We start from the raw sequence: 15,180 nt of genomic DNA, 5'->3' as shown, positions 1-15,180 counted from the left end.
AGGACCCCAGCAGGGCATGGCACAGGATTGTGTCTGGATGGCTCTGGAATATCCCCAGGGAGGGAGACCCCACACCTTCTCTGGACAATCTGTTCAGGGTTTGGTCACTGCACAAAAAGTTCTGCCTCATGTCCAGGGGGAAATTCCTGGGATCATTCCTGCCCATTCCTCCTGTGCCATTGCTGAGCCTGGTTCCTGCTCCAAGCCCTCCCTGCAGATGCTGACGGACATTGGTGAGGTCCTCTCAGTGCATCCTCTCAAGGCTGAACAGCTTTTCCTCAGCTTTTCCTCACAAAAGAGTCCATTAATCTTCCTTGTAGCCTCTGCTGGACCCACCCCAGGAGCTCCATGTCCCTCTTGCACTGCAGAGGTAGTGATGGCAGCTTGGCTGCTTCTCTCACAGCAAATACCCTCTGTCTTTTTCCTAAAAGTAATGTCTGGCTCTCCAGGAATTCCCAGAGCTGCTGTTTGCTGGTGCATGAGGATATAAATTATGGTGTACCTGTCCTGCTCCCACCCTTCTTGGTACCTGCCATTACCCAGGGCCTCGGGCCCAATACTGGGGAAAGTACATGGGGAAAAAGCCCACCCCAAATTATGGCTCTTTTGTGGGGCTGCCAGAGTGTAAAACCAAGAGAAAACCTTTTTAAAAAAAAGCATAGTGGTGTATTTAATGTAAATAAAGAATTGTAACCCCCTGTGCCTCCTAGAAAAAAACAAACTAATGTATATTCAAGCCTCTGTTGTAACCTTGCTACACTAAAGATAGGTATAATTTTATAATTAATTAAATAAATGAGGAAAATCCTTCTGTAGCCAGCAGAAACCCAGGCAACGTGAATTTTTAGTAATGTTGGTTACAATTATCTTCTTTTTGCACTAAAGGGGAAACCAGTGACAATTTACATTAACAAAATATTTAGAAATTTATCTATGAACAGTTTTCCCTAACAGTAACAAAGTCATGGCATTGACTCCCCATCCCTGGACGTGTCCAAGGCCAGGTGGGACAGGACTTGGAGTCATCTGGGACAGTGGAAGGTGTCCCTGCCCATGGCAGGAGGTTGGAATTGGGTGATCTTTAAAGTCCCTTCCAACCCCAGCCATTCTGGGATTCTGTGATTCCTTTCAGCTGCCAAGCTGGGTTGCAGAAATGACCATTTTGTTTAATTCAAGCAATTTAAGCAGCTGTTTTTGTTGCAGCTCTTCCTCACTGTGAAAGAAGACTATGGGCCCAGCCTCGAGGAATTTCTGCTCTGCAGCAGTGCCACATGCAGTTTCTGGAGAAAATGACTTAACAGCTTGGGGGCCTTGTTTCATTCCTGCAGTCAACAGATTTTAAACACTTTGCTGCAAGCCTTCAAATCACTGTGTTTTTTTCCCTGTAGAAAAAAATCATTCCAAATCTACCTGTGCTTTCTGTCTCCAAAACTTACACTCCCAACAGAGCAGTACAGGCAGAGATACCTGTATTGCAGGTTTCTGGGACTCGTATTTTAGGTTTTCCTGTCCTACTCTTATGACAAACACTTGCACGGGGAGTGAGCGTGATGCCACTGCTTGCATTGCATCCAGCTGTGCAAGTTCCAACCTGCTCCTTGGCTCTGGCTCCCCCAGACAAGAGCCTTGCAGTTACAAACAGTCCCTCACAGGCTGGATTGGGCACGGAGGAGCAGGAGTTGGTACATGTTGGCTGGTGGAATTAGCCCTGCTGCCTGTGAAGGCTGGGAGCTGCTGCTCCTGAGCTATTATGCAGCTTTATCACAGCTCTGGTTATGTTGTAACCCTGCAAGTGCTTGATCTTTTACCCGCCCAGGCACTGCAGGCATTTTTAATTATCTGAGGGTTAATTTGCATAGGAGCTTTTGCTGAAACAATAAATTCATACCTCTGTTATTATCTGGTATGAGTTTCTGTATCAATATTTATATTTGGGTAAAAACCAAAGCAGCTTCCTGCTACCATTAAGACAAAAGAATTGCTTCAGAGCAAGTTCAGGAGTCAGTCAGCACTAAGAACACCTTCCACTTCTGTGCAGGGAAAAGGAAATTGTAACGTGTGGTGGGAGAACAAGCCTTCCAATGCCTCCTTTCTATGCAGGGATGAAGAGACAGAAACATCTTGTCTGATGAAAAGCACGTTTTGCAAGACTTGACAAACACAATGTTCACCTCGAGCCAATGTGGTCTGTGTGATTTTAATGCTGGTAAGATTGTTTCTGCAACTCATGTGGTAAAACTCCAGTCCAACAGCTCCCTGTGTGCTCATCTTCGTCAGGAATTTGGTCTTTGCTGCAGTTTAGAGGGGGAACTGCTGTTTGTGGTGATTTAAAAGGGGGAAGTAGGGTGGGAGGATGTGCCAGAGGGGCTGTCTCTCCCCGTGCTTGTCCCTTTGCTGCTGCCATGAAGCTGCCTCACTCCTCCAGCCTAAGGTGGAGAGCAAACAGGGAAGATACTGGCAGCACACAAGGAGCTGTAGAAAGTCCATACTCCTGCAGGGCAGTGAGAAGCAGAATGGAAGCTGAGGAAAGGCAGCTGTTCCTGTCCGGGCTGTAACCTCGGAAACAGGTCCCTTCCCCTGGCCGTGGGATCAGCCTCTCCCACCCCCACCGCTCCCAGTCCCGTGCCAGCTATGAGATAGATGTTACAGAATCGAGAGCAATCCGTGTTGTATCCTTTCTGGTTTCACTGTAGGAACACTCTGAAGTGTGTACAGTATCTTCTGTCTATGTTTCTTTGTGTGCTACATGAGCTAAATCCTAAATAATCCCATGGAACAAGGGAATGGTTTCATCTCCCTGTCACAGATCAGAGGTGGAGGTACAGACAAAGCAATACTTAGCAAGGAATTGCAGCACCAGCTTATAGGAGATCCAGGTTTTCATCATGACTTCTGATATTTGTCCTTGCTACTAAAATGTGTCCCTCTCTCAATGCCACAGGATGTTTTATAATGGGGGGGAGGGGGGATGTTTTTAGCAGAACTATTCTACATTAAAAGGAAGCATTTATTTTCATTGGTATCAGTTCTGTGAAGTCTTGACCCTGGGCCCACAATGGGAGTTTTATCCTTGACTTTAAAGGGAGAACAATCAAGGTCTCGTGATATTATATCCTAAAGAAAGGAAAATACTGCAGTTTGTATCAATAGGATAAATGTCTCATACTTAGTGTAAGCAGCTATATTCTCGCAATAAATGGTTTATTAGATTGATTAAATGTCTTAACTTCACCTCAGCTATTAATCACGTTTGGCAGCTGTTTACTGCTTTGTATACTTTGAAGTAATGGACATTATTCCTTAATTATCTCATTGCAGCTCAGTCATTGTTTCCTAAATAGTGCCATTAGAATGGTAAATTGCAACAGTAAAACAGTGTCAATAGGAAGTTATGAAGTTCCCATTTTATGATGCATTCATAAAGTTAACTCAATCTACTCAAAATGTGGCTGTGATTTCCACACAGTGACCTATTTGCTATGTCAGAAGAGATTCTGATGAGAAAAGAGTTGAGCTTTAAGTGTGCTGGGACTCTGCTTTTACCCAAGTAAAACACAGCATATTCCCTGTTGGAACATATGTGTGCATATCAGAATTTATTAAACTAGTGCTTGTTTGATCACTTTTGGTTTCACTGAGTGCTGTGAATTCTGAGGATTTTGTGCCTTTGAATACAATGCATTTATTCCTGTGGAAAAAAAATGAGAAAACTCCAAGCAGTGCTGTCATTTAGATGTTACTATTGTCATTCCACAGAAGGATAAGAGAGAACCAAATCAATCAGAAGAAATGGCTGCTTTTAGTTTTATCTCCAGATCTGGCAGCAAGTCATAACGTAGCAGTTGTACAACAATTTCCATTCTGAGTCCCTTTTTCAGTCAACTGTAACTGTCCTGAACTTTAACATTATGAGTTGTCTCTTTCAGGCTGAGTTGTTTGGGTGGAATCAGTATTACTGTCAATCTGAGAAAGAGTCATGAAACTGGCTTTCAAGTACTGTAGCAGAAATTGTCTCTCTTCTTTCTCCCAAATAAAGGTTTTTAGGGAAAAAAATAACACTGAAAATTATGAGTTCTTGTGACTTTTTTATTCTCCTGGGATTTTTACTGTGCACATGATAGAAAATGTAGTTCCTTACCTTGGGCTAAATTAGTGCTGAAGACAAGGTGAATGGGTTTTTTACTAACATTAACAATTTATGTTTAATCCCAAATTTCTGTAGACTGCTAATCCAGAAGCTTTGATTAAGGAATGCAGCTAAAATGAAGCCTGACTGTGCCAGATGTCAGACACCCCCAGGAGAAACGATGCCTGGAAAGTGTTCGACCCAGAGGGAAGCAAACATATAATTAAAATGCCTGGCTGTAATTTTGGTTCTGGGTTGAATTCAGCTGGTGACCCAGAGCTGGAAGGCTCTGAGGGCTCATCACCAGGTGACCTACAAGTGACATATCCAGTTCTACCTAACTGCAAATGCTACACCTTTGCAAGGCAGCCTGCTATTTTTTTTTTTTTTTTTCTTTTGGCAAGCAACCAAATCATCTTCCAGCCTTGTCAGAGGCTGGTGAAAAGTCCCATTCATGTGCTCATTGCATCTCCTAGTTCATCTGGTCACGCTTAAACCGTCTCCTGCTGCCCTAAGGTGCTCCTCTACCTTTTAGAGCTGGAGGGGTGCTGCTGCCAGGATGCAGCTGGCAGAAACATTTGTAACAAAGCTCTCCCTCCATCAAACCCAGGTGACTGAAGGCAGCAGGCTGAGTTCTTTAGCCCAAATAATTTGTCCTAGATCAGATCAGAGATTACTCTGAATCTTTCAAACTCCAGAAGCAATAGCACAGGGCCAAAACCCAACGATTTAGGAGGCATCAGTGTAACTACTTATTTATCTGCTGCCTTAGACCATATTAATGCTACAGAGAGGAGGTGGATGCCCCATCCCTTGGAAACATTCAAGGTCAGGTTGGATGGGGCTCTGAGCAACCTGATCTGGTTGAAGGTGCCCCTGCCCATGGCAGGGGGGTTGGACTAGGTGACTTTTAAAGGTCTTTTCCAGCCCAAACCATTCCATGATTCTACAACCGTTTGATGTTGGTGAGAGATGAGAGGTGGGACATGTCAACAGTAGCAGGGCTTCACTTTTGATTGTTGTGCTGTTTCACTTGAGCACAAGAGTGGGGCAGGATAAAAGGTGGCTCTGCCCTTATCTGGTTACCCATTGTGACCACTCTGTTCTCCAGAATCCTGCTGCAGCATTCCTGCCAATACTGCTGTAGAGACTTGGTTTCCATTTCAGTTTCACTGGTTGTCAGAGAGTTTATCTGTGAAACAGATATAACAACAGCTAATCTCATGTTATGGTTCCGTGGCTGTTTATAACTCCTATTAATAGCAACTCTGGAAAGCCTGAGAGTGGATTTTATAAGGCACTGGGGTAACCAGTTACTGCACATTCCCCTGAGGCTATGTAGCATCAAGTGTAGCAGCCTGTCCTTTCCAGACTAGGTCATGATCATCTTAACTCTGGCATTCTCTGTCTTTTGGGGATTTGACTTTGTGCATGCTCTTGGTAATTCTTTCTGAGACATGATTCAGAAACAATTGATTTTGCTCTATGATTTATGCTTACAAAGATTCCAACTGATTTAAAGGAGGCTCCATAATTAGGCTCTTCCTTGTGCACCAGCTCCAGTGAGGATTTCATAGCATTTAAAAGGGATTGACTGGACTTTCACTGGAGGGAAATAGGATGGGTCCATGATGCTTTGGTAAGTCTTAGAGGTTAATATTTTTAAATGCTTCTGAATGTTCAGCATTCTCATTCCCACTGCTAGTACCCATTTTTAAAAGTGTTTTTTCCCCAAATGTGGGAAATGTTTGTGTAATACCTGATTCAGTGAGGCATTGACCATTGTCACATATAAAACAGGACAGCAAACACCTTCTTACTGATAGTTCCATGGTGGGGTTTCTGAGTTAATGAGAGCAGTGGTTGATACATACCATGTTAGTGACACAGTTGTGGTTCTCCATGAGGCACAGCAAACATGGGAAGGTATTTGTCTTCTGATTCTGGGGGAACCAGCTGATGAGCTGTGAGAAACTCCTGGCTTTGTGGAGGATGAAACGGGATAAGAAAGTCATGACAAAGGCCTGAAACAGCCCTCAGCAAGGACTTCAGGTCATCTTGGCACACAGGAGCAGTAATTTATTCCAGGAGTCACTGCTGAAATCATTAGTGTGAGCTATGGAATAAAGCAATAGTATGAATAAAGGCAGTAGAATCTGGCCTAATTGAGAAACAGAAAAGGAGGAGTGAGGAACGTGAAAGGTCTTGTAAGTGCAATGTCCTGTCATCTGAGTCAACTGATAGTCATGGTGAGCAGCCATCTAATTTATTTTTTAAAGAACTCCTCACAGGAAAAACCTGCTGACTGTTGGAAAAATAAAGTCAAAACGTTAAAGAATTGCAATGAGAAATTCTAGTCACTGCCTAATTCTGTGCTTTTCATTTCAAATTGCATAAATGGTAACTTAGCTTTTGGCCTTATGCCTAGAGAAGCACCTGAGAACACATCATTGCATCATCACCGAGAGTCCATTGGCCTTTTAAAATTATGGGCTGGCTGTGGAAAGTGAAGTGGCTTGGTTGGTTAAGGCTGATACCAGACCTTACTAGCAGTGAGTGACTACCACAAAAAATGCTGGCATGGGAACCACAGGCACTCTTTGAAGCCTTTGGAGCTATGACACTTCCACTTACACCATTCCTCCAATTGAGATTTCATTCACGTGGCTGCTAGTGGAACCTGAGAGTGTCAGGAATGTGAAAGAGCATTTTTCATGATGTGGTGTGGTCTGTGTGGCTAGTAGAGAAATCAGAGTGAAAGTGGGGAGCTTTGAGTGAAGGAAAGAGGACAGATTTTTGAAAGGCATCTGTGAATTCTGTACACAGGCTATGAGGGGAAAGTGTAGATGGAGGAAATAGTAAGGCAGAGGAAAGGAAAATGGACTACAGAAAGAGGACGAAATAGGAAATCCTTGAAGAAAAACTCCCAGGGAATCTTGACATTCAATCCTAGTGTCTATCCCCTCAGAATTTCAAATCTAGGGTAGTCTTCAGCACCTGACTGCTGGAGAGCTGCAAAGAAACCTGGTGACCTTTGTTGGGAAAAGGCACTATATTGGAAAAGCAGAGATGATTTAAAGGAGTTCTGTGGCTGCCCTTGGAAATAGTATTTTTGTCTTCTCCAATTGTCTCTTTTGCTGCCTGTGTAATAAAAAGGAACCAGTCTGAATGCAGCAAGGGCTCCATATACCTTTGCTTTTCTGAGTATGTAAAACAACACAGGTGCTGCTGCTTGACTGGTTTCTGGAGATTCCCAAAGCCAGAGGCACTGGCCACCCACCAATAGTTTGGAGCAATATCCTCCACTTTTTACTGTAAAATTTGTGTTCCAGTAAAAAGGCCATGAAAAATGTTCCCTGATAAATATCTACAAATAACAGAAGTGTCTAAGCCTCAGGAAGAAGCACTTATGTTGGACGACCAGGATGAAATTGAGCTTAATAAAAATATTTGATTGTGAGATCAAGATAGTTCAGTAATCCTGTCAAAACTAGTCTCATTGTGCTGGGTTCTGTACAAAAAGTAGTAGGAAGTGACCCACAGCATAAAGATCTATAGTTTTAAGTGTCAAAGGAAATATAATTTCCTGTGGAAAACTGAAGCATAAAAAGAGTAATTGGACTGCAATTACACAGGGAATTTCTGGCAGGGTTGGGAATAGCCATGGTGCTCCCTCTCCTGTCTGAGGCTCAAGCTACCTTTGAAGGGCTTGAAAACCAACCTGGTAATGGCAGGTAGGGCACAGGTAGGGTGGTGTGATAAGGTGTGTACTGTAGCCACAGTTCTCTTCACAGAGAAAAGCAAGGCACAGTTCTTCCCAAGAATATTTCTGGGTTTCACATTCTCTGAACATCAGAGAAAGAAAAAACACAATTCTTATCATTTGCTGTGCCTGTGTTTGTGCAAAAGTGGAATGCAATATGGAGATTGTTCACCCACAGTGATGGTGTTTTGGTTCTTGGCCTGTCAGGGCCAGGTGTGTGTGTGTGAGTCAGGACTGTCGGTGACAGTCACGAGATTCTGTGCAGTGTGAGCAGAGTGGAGTGCTTGGCAGGTTCAGTTTAGAGGTAATGTAATATAGTGTAATATAATATAGATTATTATAGATTATATAATATATAATATTATATATAACATAGAATAATACAGTATAATACAGCAATTAATTAGCCTTCTGATAAGATGGATGTCACTATAGGACATGAAACAACACGACACACACACTGCTGCTCTCAAGGGGAAAAAAGGGAAGTTTATTTTCTGACTCCAACATTTATAGATTTCCAAAAGTGACAGTGGATTGGAGGGTGACAGTGCCACCTCTCCAGTGACACTGGACAAACCAGCAGTCCATCAAATTTCTCCTCTTCCATACAAGAATGCAAAACAATAAGTTATTTACAGAAAGTGTGTGAGAAAGTTCGTTACAAGAATGTAAACATCAGAAGGCTTAGAAAATCTTAAAAAATCAGGGTGACAGATGGAGTCCTCCTCATCATTCCTCCCTGCCATGGGGGTCGTCCTGTTTGGATAGTGTACCCCTCCTGGAAGACAGGCAGTGTCCATAATTCCTGGTGCTGTCCCGCCCTTGTGGGTCAGTGGGATGGGGAGCTCGGCGCTCTGAGCAGACACAAAGGGCTCACGGAGCGTGCACGATGGCCTCACGCAGCCCCAGAGCAATAATTGTTTGTTAGGAAGGTGCCAAGTGTGAAAACGTAACCCATGCTGGGTCACTGGGTCAGTGGGAAGCCTCCACTTGTTTATTTTTGGATTTGCCATGCCAGCAGGATCCCGCTGAACGGGGATTCTCACAGAAGCCATTCCCAACCTAAAGCCTGTCCCAAGCCACCAATTTAATGAGTGCCAGGGCTGTCATGCACAGCAAGGACGTGGCTGGAGTGGAAGCAGAGAGGTGCAGCACGCTCAGATGAAGATGTGTGGGCAGGCCTGTCACAGCAACAGTGTTGAGTGCTCCAGAGACTGATATGCCCTGTTAATTCAATTAATTGCTTCTTCAGCGTGGTTGAGAGATCAGCCTATGAAATACAAATATCTCAAGCCAAACAATTTTTTCTTTGTCTGCCGTGGGTAAAGTGTTCTATACATGGCTGGCTGTCAAGTGTTCAGCTGCAGCACCTGCATTTTGATGTTCCCAGGTGATTTTCTCCAGGCTTCACAGTGCAGCTATCCTACAGTTCACTTCCCCTTGGGTCAGTGAATGAAATACTTTCCTTGCATACTTGTGTTATATTCAGCTGGGGATATATTTGGGGACAAGTCAAACTGGTATTTAGAGACTGTGATAAAGCTGGAAAACAGCATGGCAGTGTGTTGGTCCAAGCATCCCTTGCAAGGCTTTGCCCCTGGCCAGTCATCCCACAGCTCCACGCAGCAGGAACATTCTCCAACCCATTTGCATGCAGGGGAGGCTTTGAACAGCCTGAATTTTCCCCTTGGCTGAAGGTCCTGTGCAAGATCCACACACTGTTTAGGTTCTTTATGCATTAGCTTTTACCAGAATAGTTAAATAATTAAAACAGTCCGCTGGCCAATATACTGATAAATGAATTACTTGGGCTTCCATTGGCTGCTATTTATGTGACCATGTGGTTTGCTGTTTGCAAGTATTTAAACAGCTCTGGCTACAAGTGGGACTGGTAGAGTCATGGAGGGATGGTACTTTTTGGGAAAGTTGGGTTCTGACCTGGTGGGGACCCTGAGCTTTCTCCCTGAGGAGGGATTTGTGTCACAGGGGTTGGGTTTTATTTGCAGGGTGCTTGGGCCTGAGACAAAACCAATAAACAGCTCTTAGGACACCTGCTTGACCTGTACTGCTTTGATTTAAGGAAATTAAGCTCTGCTCCATAGAGAAAGAGCTGAAATCCTGCTGCTTTTGGGAATGTTATTTCAATGTACTTGTTCAGTGAGTTGGCCTGGTAGTTTACAATTCAGAAACCCTGGAGCACTTGTGAATTGTGAGGGAAGTACACTATTCATTATCTGCTGTCAGGCATTCATCATGCCAGCCTAAGCTTCAATCCTCTCATCAGGATGCAGAACATTACTTATGACCAGTCACAGGCCATGAATAATGGCTTAACGAAATGAACAGTTCTCCAGCAATTCAGACCCAGGTTTGTTAATCAAAACTATTCAGAGCCAGACTCTGGCATCCCCTCAAACAATCTGAATATGCACCCTCTTACCCTCTTTGGTTTTAATTGTATTTATAGTTTAGCAAACCATTTTTTTTAAAATGAGGCTGACCTCACCCAACAGGCTCACAGAAAAAGCTGAAGTTTGCCTGCACCAAAGTAAGTAGTTCTTGTCTCATTTTGCATTAGCACTTGCTGTAGAATACCACTTTGGCAGTGATGATGAATCTGCATCTTTTCCAGATGGGATTTCCATGCTGGTCAGAAGCTAATCACTGCCTAAAGCTAAGCACTGACTTAAACATACCTTTTATTCTTTATGTGGGGAAAGTAAGTCAAGTGACATATTCTTTATGGGACCTCATGCACAGCAGTAAAATGGCATGGCCATATTCACCCATGTGTAGGATTAGGCCCTGTTCTGGTTGGTGTTTCACATCAACAGCAGTTCTCTCTTGTATATTGCCAAACACACTTCAGGCTGCTGGAGAGTGGAATATAGCAGTGTATTTGCAACCCAGTCCCCAAGTATTCTTCTACAAATGTTCAAAGCAGCTGGTAGCTCAAACTCTCTTCCCCAGTCGTAGGAGGCGTCTTAATTTTTTTGGTATTCTGAGCTGTGCCAAGGAAGCTGGAACTTCATTTCCAGAACCAGGGATTGATTAAGCTGGAACATTTTTTACATGGGCAGATAGTGATGGGGCAAAGGGAAGTGATTTTAAACTCAAAGAGGACAGGTTTAGATTAAATATTAGGAAGAAATTCTTCCCTGTGAGGATGGTGAGGCCCTGGCACAGGTTGCCCGGAGAAGTTGTGGACTCCCCATCACAGGAAGCAATTGAGGCCAGGTTGGACTGGTCTTGTGGAAGGTGTCCCTATCCATGGCAGGAGGTTGGAATGAGATGGTCTTTAAGATCCCTTCCCACCCAAACCATTCTATATTTCCATAACTCTGTGATTTCATTAATGGAGAACTTTCTGGGCAGTTGATGTAAGGTAAAGCCATGGAAATATTCAACTGAGTCTTGTATCTCTGATAATCTCTTAGCATTGCAAATCACAGCCTTGGCTGTCACTAAACTTATCAGGTTAAGGTCCCCAGGAGTGGTTCCCCAGTGCTGTTTGGGGTATGGGACTACCAGCACATGTGGAGGTGTAATGATATGTCCAGGATCCTCAGTGCATTCCTACTCTTCTAATATTCCTGGGATGAAACTCCCCATGAGACCCTCAGGGATGTAGTTACCAACTTCTATTGTGGTCAGACTCCTCTATGTGTTTGAACAAAGCTCTTTATTTTATTTTACATATTCATTTTTGAAATGGTTTCCAGGGCATAATCTTCCATAACCAGTTCTTCTTCCTGAGGATCATATTTTGGGAAACAGCCCCAGCAGTTTCACCCCTGGAATCTATTTCCCCATATGATTAAATGTTGGTCCCTTTGTGTGGGTGAATCAGGGTTCAAAATGAGGAAGAAAAACCCCTCTGGATCCATGTCAGAGGATCTCTCTATCAGCAATGTCTGGTGCAGGGGAGGCAGAGCTTGCTCTGGGTTTTTTTTCCACCAGATTACATTTTGATGCACTAGCTGCAAGGAGTGGGAAGAGAAGGAGCAGGGAAAAGAGGGAGAAAAAAGAAAAGGCTCTCATCCAGAGAAAAACCAGGAGTGCTTATCTCTCCCTCTCCCTCCTCTGCCTTGCATTCACTGCCATCAGCTCTTCATCATCTCTTTCTGCCCTCAGGGGTATAAATGTAGGCATCTGTGGGGGAATAACCCAATACAAGGTTTCGTCTCTTCTTGGAAGTTTTTCAGCAAATTTTCATTTTGGCCTTTTTTTTTTTTTCTTCAGGCATTGTATGTTCTTTATTTGAGAAAACAGAGGAAAAATGCAACCCAAACAATATTTCAGTTTCTCCAGCAAAGTTTCTATTTTGATTTATTGAAAACTTGTCCAACCGGTTATTTATATTTTATCTGTGAAAGACTCAAAAAATTTCACCCGAAACATATTTCCATGGAAACGTCCATCTTTGATGAGATGTCGTTCCTCAGATGTTTCAGCTGAAGAATTTTGTCGGTTCTGGCAGAAAAAAAAAAAAAAAGAGTGGGGGACAGAACAAAGACCAAGCTCCCAGGAAAACATGCAATGCTTCAAGTTAATGGGCTAAAATGTCAGCTGGTAAACTGCCATAAAGCCAGAGAAGTCAACCAGTCGACCCGAGTCAATGGAGCTATGCTAATTTACACAGAGGATCTGGCCTTAGATTTTAATAGAACCAGCCAAGCAAGCTGTTTCTCCACTTACCCATCCTCCTCCCTTTTTAATAAGCTCTCAGTCATACCCGGCCCATCCTTTAATAATTCACCCTTCTCTCTTCATGATCCCTCTTTCCTCTCTGGAGATAATGGGATGGGATTTTCTGCGTGCAGCCCTCACACAAATATCGTCGACAGGTTAAACTCTGCACAGCTGGCTGCTGGCTTCTAACACATCCCTCATGCCTCTTGCTGGACTCTGATATCCATCTTCTCCCTGGGCTCTGCTTGGCCAGGGCCAGCTGACTCCAGTGCAATTTGCCATATATTATGACCCAGTGCATCGTGCTGTAATCTGTGGATCCCGGGATGTTGAAGTATTAAGCTCACAGAGCAATCAATTACTTTAATGGGCCTTGTGTGCGTCTGGCCACCACTCTGGAAAACAGATCTATGGGATAGCTCCAGGACACAATCCAGCCTCTGGACCAAGAGGCTCCTCTGCTGCAGAAGTTTTTCTAGCTCAGGGCCAAACACAATTGGCAAGTTGCACATTATGGGTTTTTTGTTGTTGTTCTGTGTAACTACAGCACGAATGACCGTGTGAAACTGCTCTGTCCTATGTAACATGTAGCTGTATGAAAGAAATACTCCATCATCACCAGTTACAGAGTTGCAAGTTTCTTACCCTGTTCCCTTAAATTTTTTAAGACCCACCAGATTACTTTTCTTAATCTAGTTCTAGTTTCTTGGTGACTGTTCTTCCCTCTTTGCTGCTTTTTTTTTTAAATACAACAGAGAAGTGTTGATGCAGAAAGACTCCCTTGCAGACCTTAAAAGGCTCAAGGATCTTGGAAGATCCTCATTGAAAAAGGAGTGACACCTGATTGTTTCCCATAGAAGTAAATAGTTCTGAGTCCCTAGAGGATGTGAGCCCTTATTTTCAGTGAAATATTTCAAATACCTCAGTTATTTGTACCCGCTCTTGTTCACATGGAGGAGTGAAGATACCATGCAGAGTCTGAGATGTGTCCTATGTTGATTTCTCAGACACCCAGAGCATGGAGCAGACCTTTTGGACACCTTTTCCCAGAGTAGATGAGATGATGTTTGATTGTTCCAGGTACAGAGCTGTAACTGCATCTTCCCGAGAAATAAAAAGTAATGTGTGAGAATGGTTCCCTTACTGAAGCCCTGTGGACTTTGCATTGATTAAATCAGCGTTTTGGAACGACAGAAGTGTGATTGATGTCATTTGAATTTCAGCTCAGCATCTTGATTGGCATTTTTGTGTAATGACTTTTCCTTATTTGTTGAATTTAATTGATGGTTGTTGCATTTATTTCCAAAGAACGTTGCTTTAATTAAGAAAAAAATCTCTGCTCTACAGAAATTAATATTCCCCATCTATATGGCACAAAAGGGTGTGTGGTGAACATAGAGAATAATTAGTAGCTGTAGGAGGAGAACTTATGAGAAGATGATTATGAATATGTAATAGAGGAAATAGACTACAAGGAAATTAAACCAATAAATTTATGAGTGAATAATTGACCTCTGAGTAAATATGAGCGTTCTCTCCACAGCCACTTGACGTGTTGTTAACCACTCAGTATGTCAGAACATTAACCACCCTTTTAACCAACCACTTCTTTGCTGTTGGCAACAACTCACCCTCCAGAGCTGCCTTCCTGTCTTGCAGGGTGATGTGTGCACCATGCCATGAACACACGTGGTGCCAGAGCTTTGGGGTGGGTGGCAGAAAGGTCATGATCTGTTACACACATGTAAATCTACCCTTAGCCAAAGGAAATGTTTGCAGGGAATAATTAAATCTGCTGCAAAATTATGCTGTTCAAAATGAGAGCAAAATTTTATCAACTGCCACCAAATGAAGTCAGGCTTTTCAGCCATTAGGGCGTCAGCCCAACACTGAGATTTTCAGAATTGATTGTGAAGTTTCTAAAGTTGGTTTTCAAAATGTTCAAGATTTCCATTTTCCCTTAGATGTGGTGACAAATTAGGAATGTGACTTCAAAGAGTGTAGGCTAGAGATGTCATCTTGTTCCCAAAAAAAGTCCCCGTATCCTCCAAATGAGAGGCCTGACAGATGTGAACATTAGCCAGAAGAATGGACCTGGTGATGTTGGTATTTGAGAGAAAGTTTGGATACTCACAGAGTAAGGGCTAGGCCTTAAACCTCAGTTGTGAGATGTAGTAAGTGGTGTCACAACTCCCTGAAGAAAGAGCAGCTTTTTTATAATGATAAAAGATAAGATGGTGACATTTGTTTGCTGAGAAACTTGTATTAGAATGGTCCCTGGGGAATGAGGTATAATGGATGTACATTGAGGATAAAGACTCTTTTCATTCCACACAGATAAGCTATTCCATCTGGTTAGGGACCAAATAAATTGTGAAATTACTGCCAGTTTTACACCAAATAAATTGATAACAAAGATGTGATATCAGTGGAGCTTTGCATTTCCTCCTCCTTCCTATTAGCTGGTTAGTGCACCAAATGTTTCTTACATCCTAGAATAGAGGGCAAGTAGTTATCTAAAAAATTTAATGATCAACTACAATATGTGACTGATTGAATCAGGAGGGTAGTGTGAAAGATGAGGTTCACTTGCTGG

This window comes from Molothrus ater, chromosome 1 (genome assembly GCF_012460135.2).
Source record: "Molothrus ater isolate BHLD 08-10-18 breed brown headed cowbird chromosome 1, BPBGC_Mater_1.1, whole genome shotgun sequence".
Lineage (NCBI taxonomy): Eukaryota > Metazoa > Chordata > Aves > Passeriformes > Icteridae > Molothrus > Molothrus ater.
The sequence above is the reverse complement of the archived record's forward strand: the minus strand, read 5'-3'. Positions refer to the sequence as shown.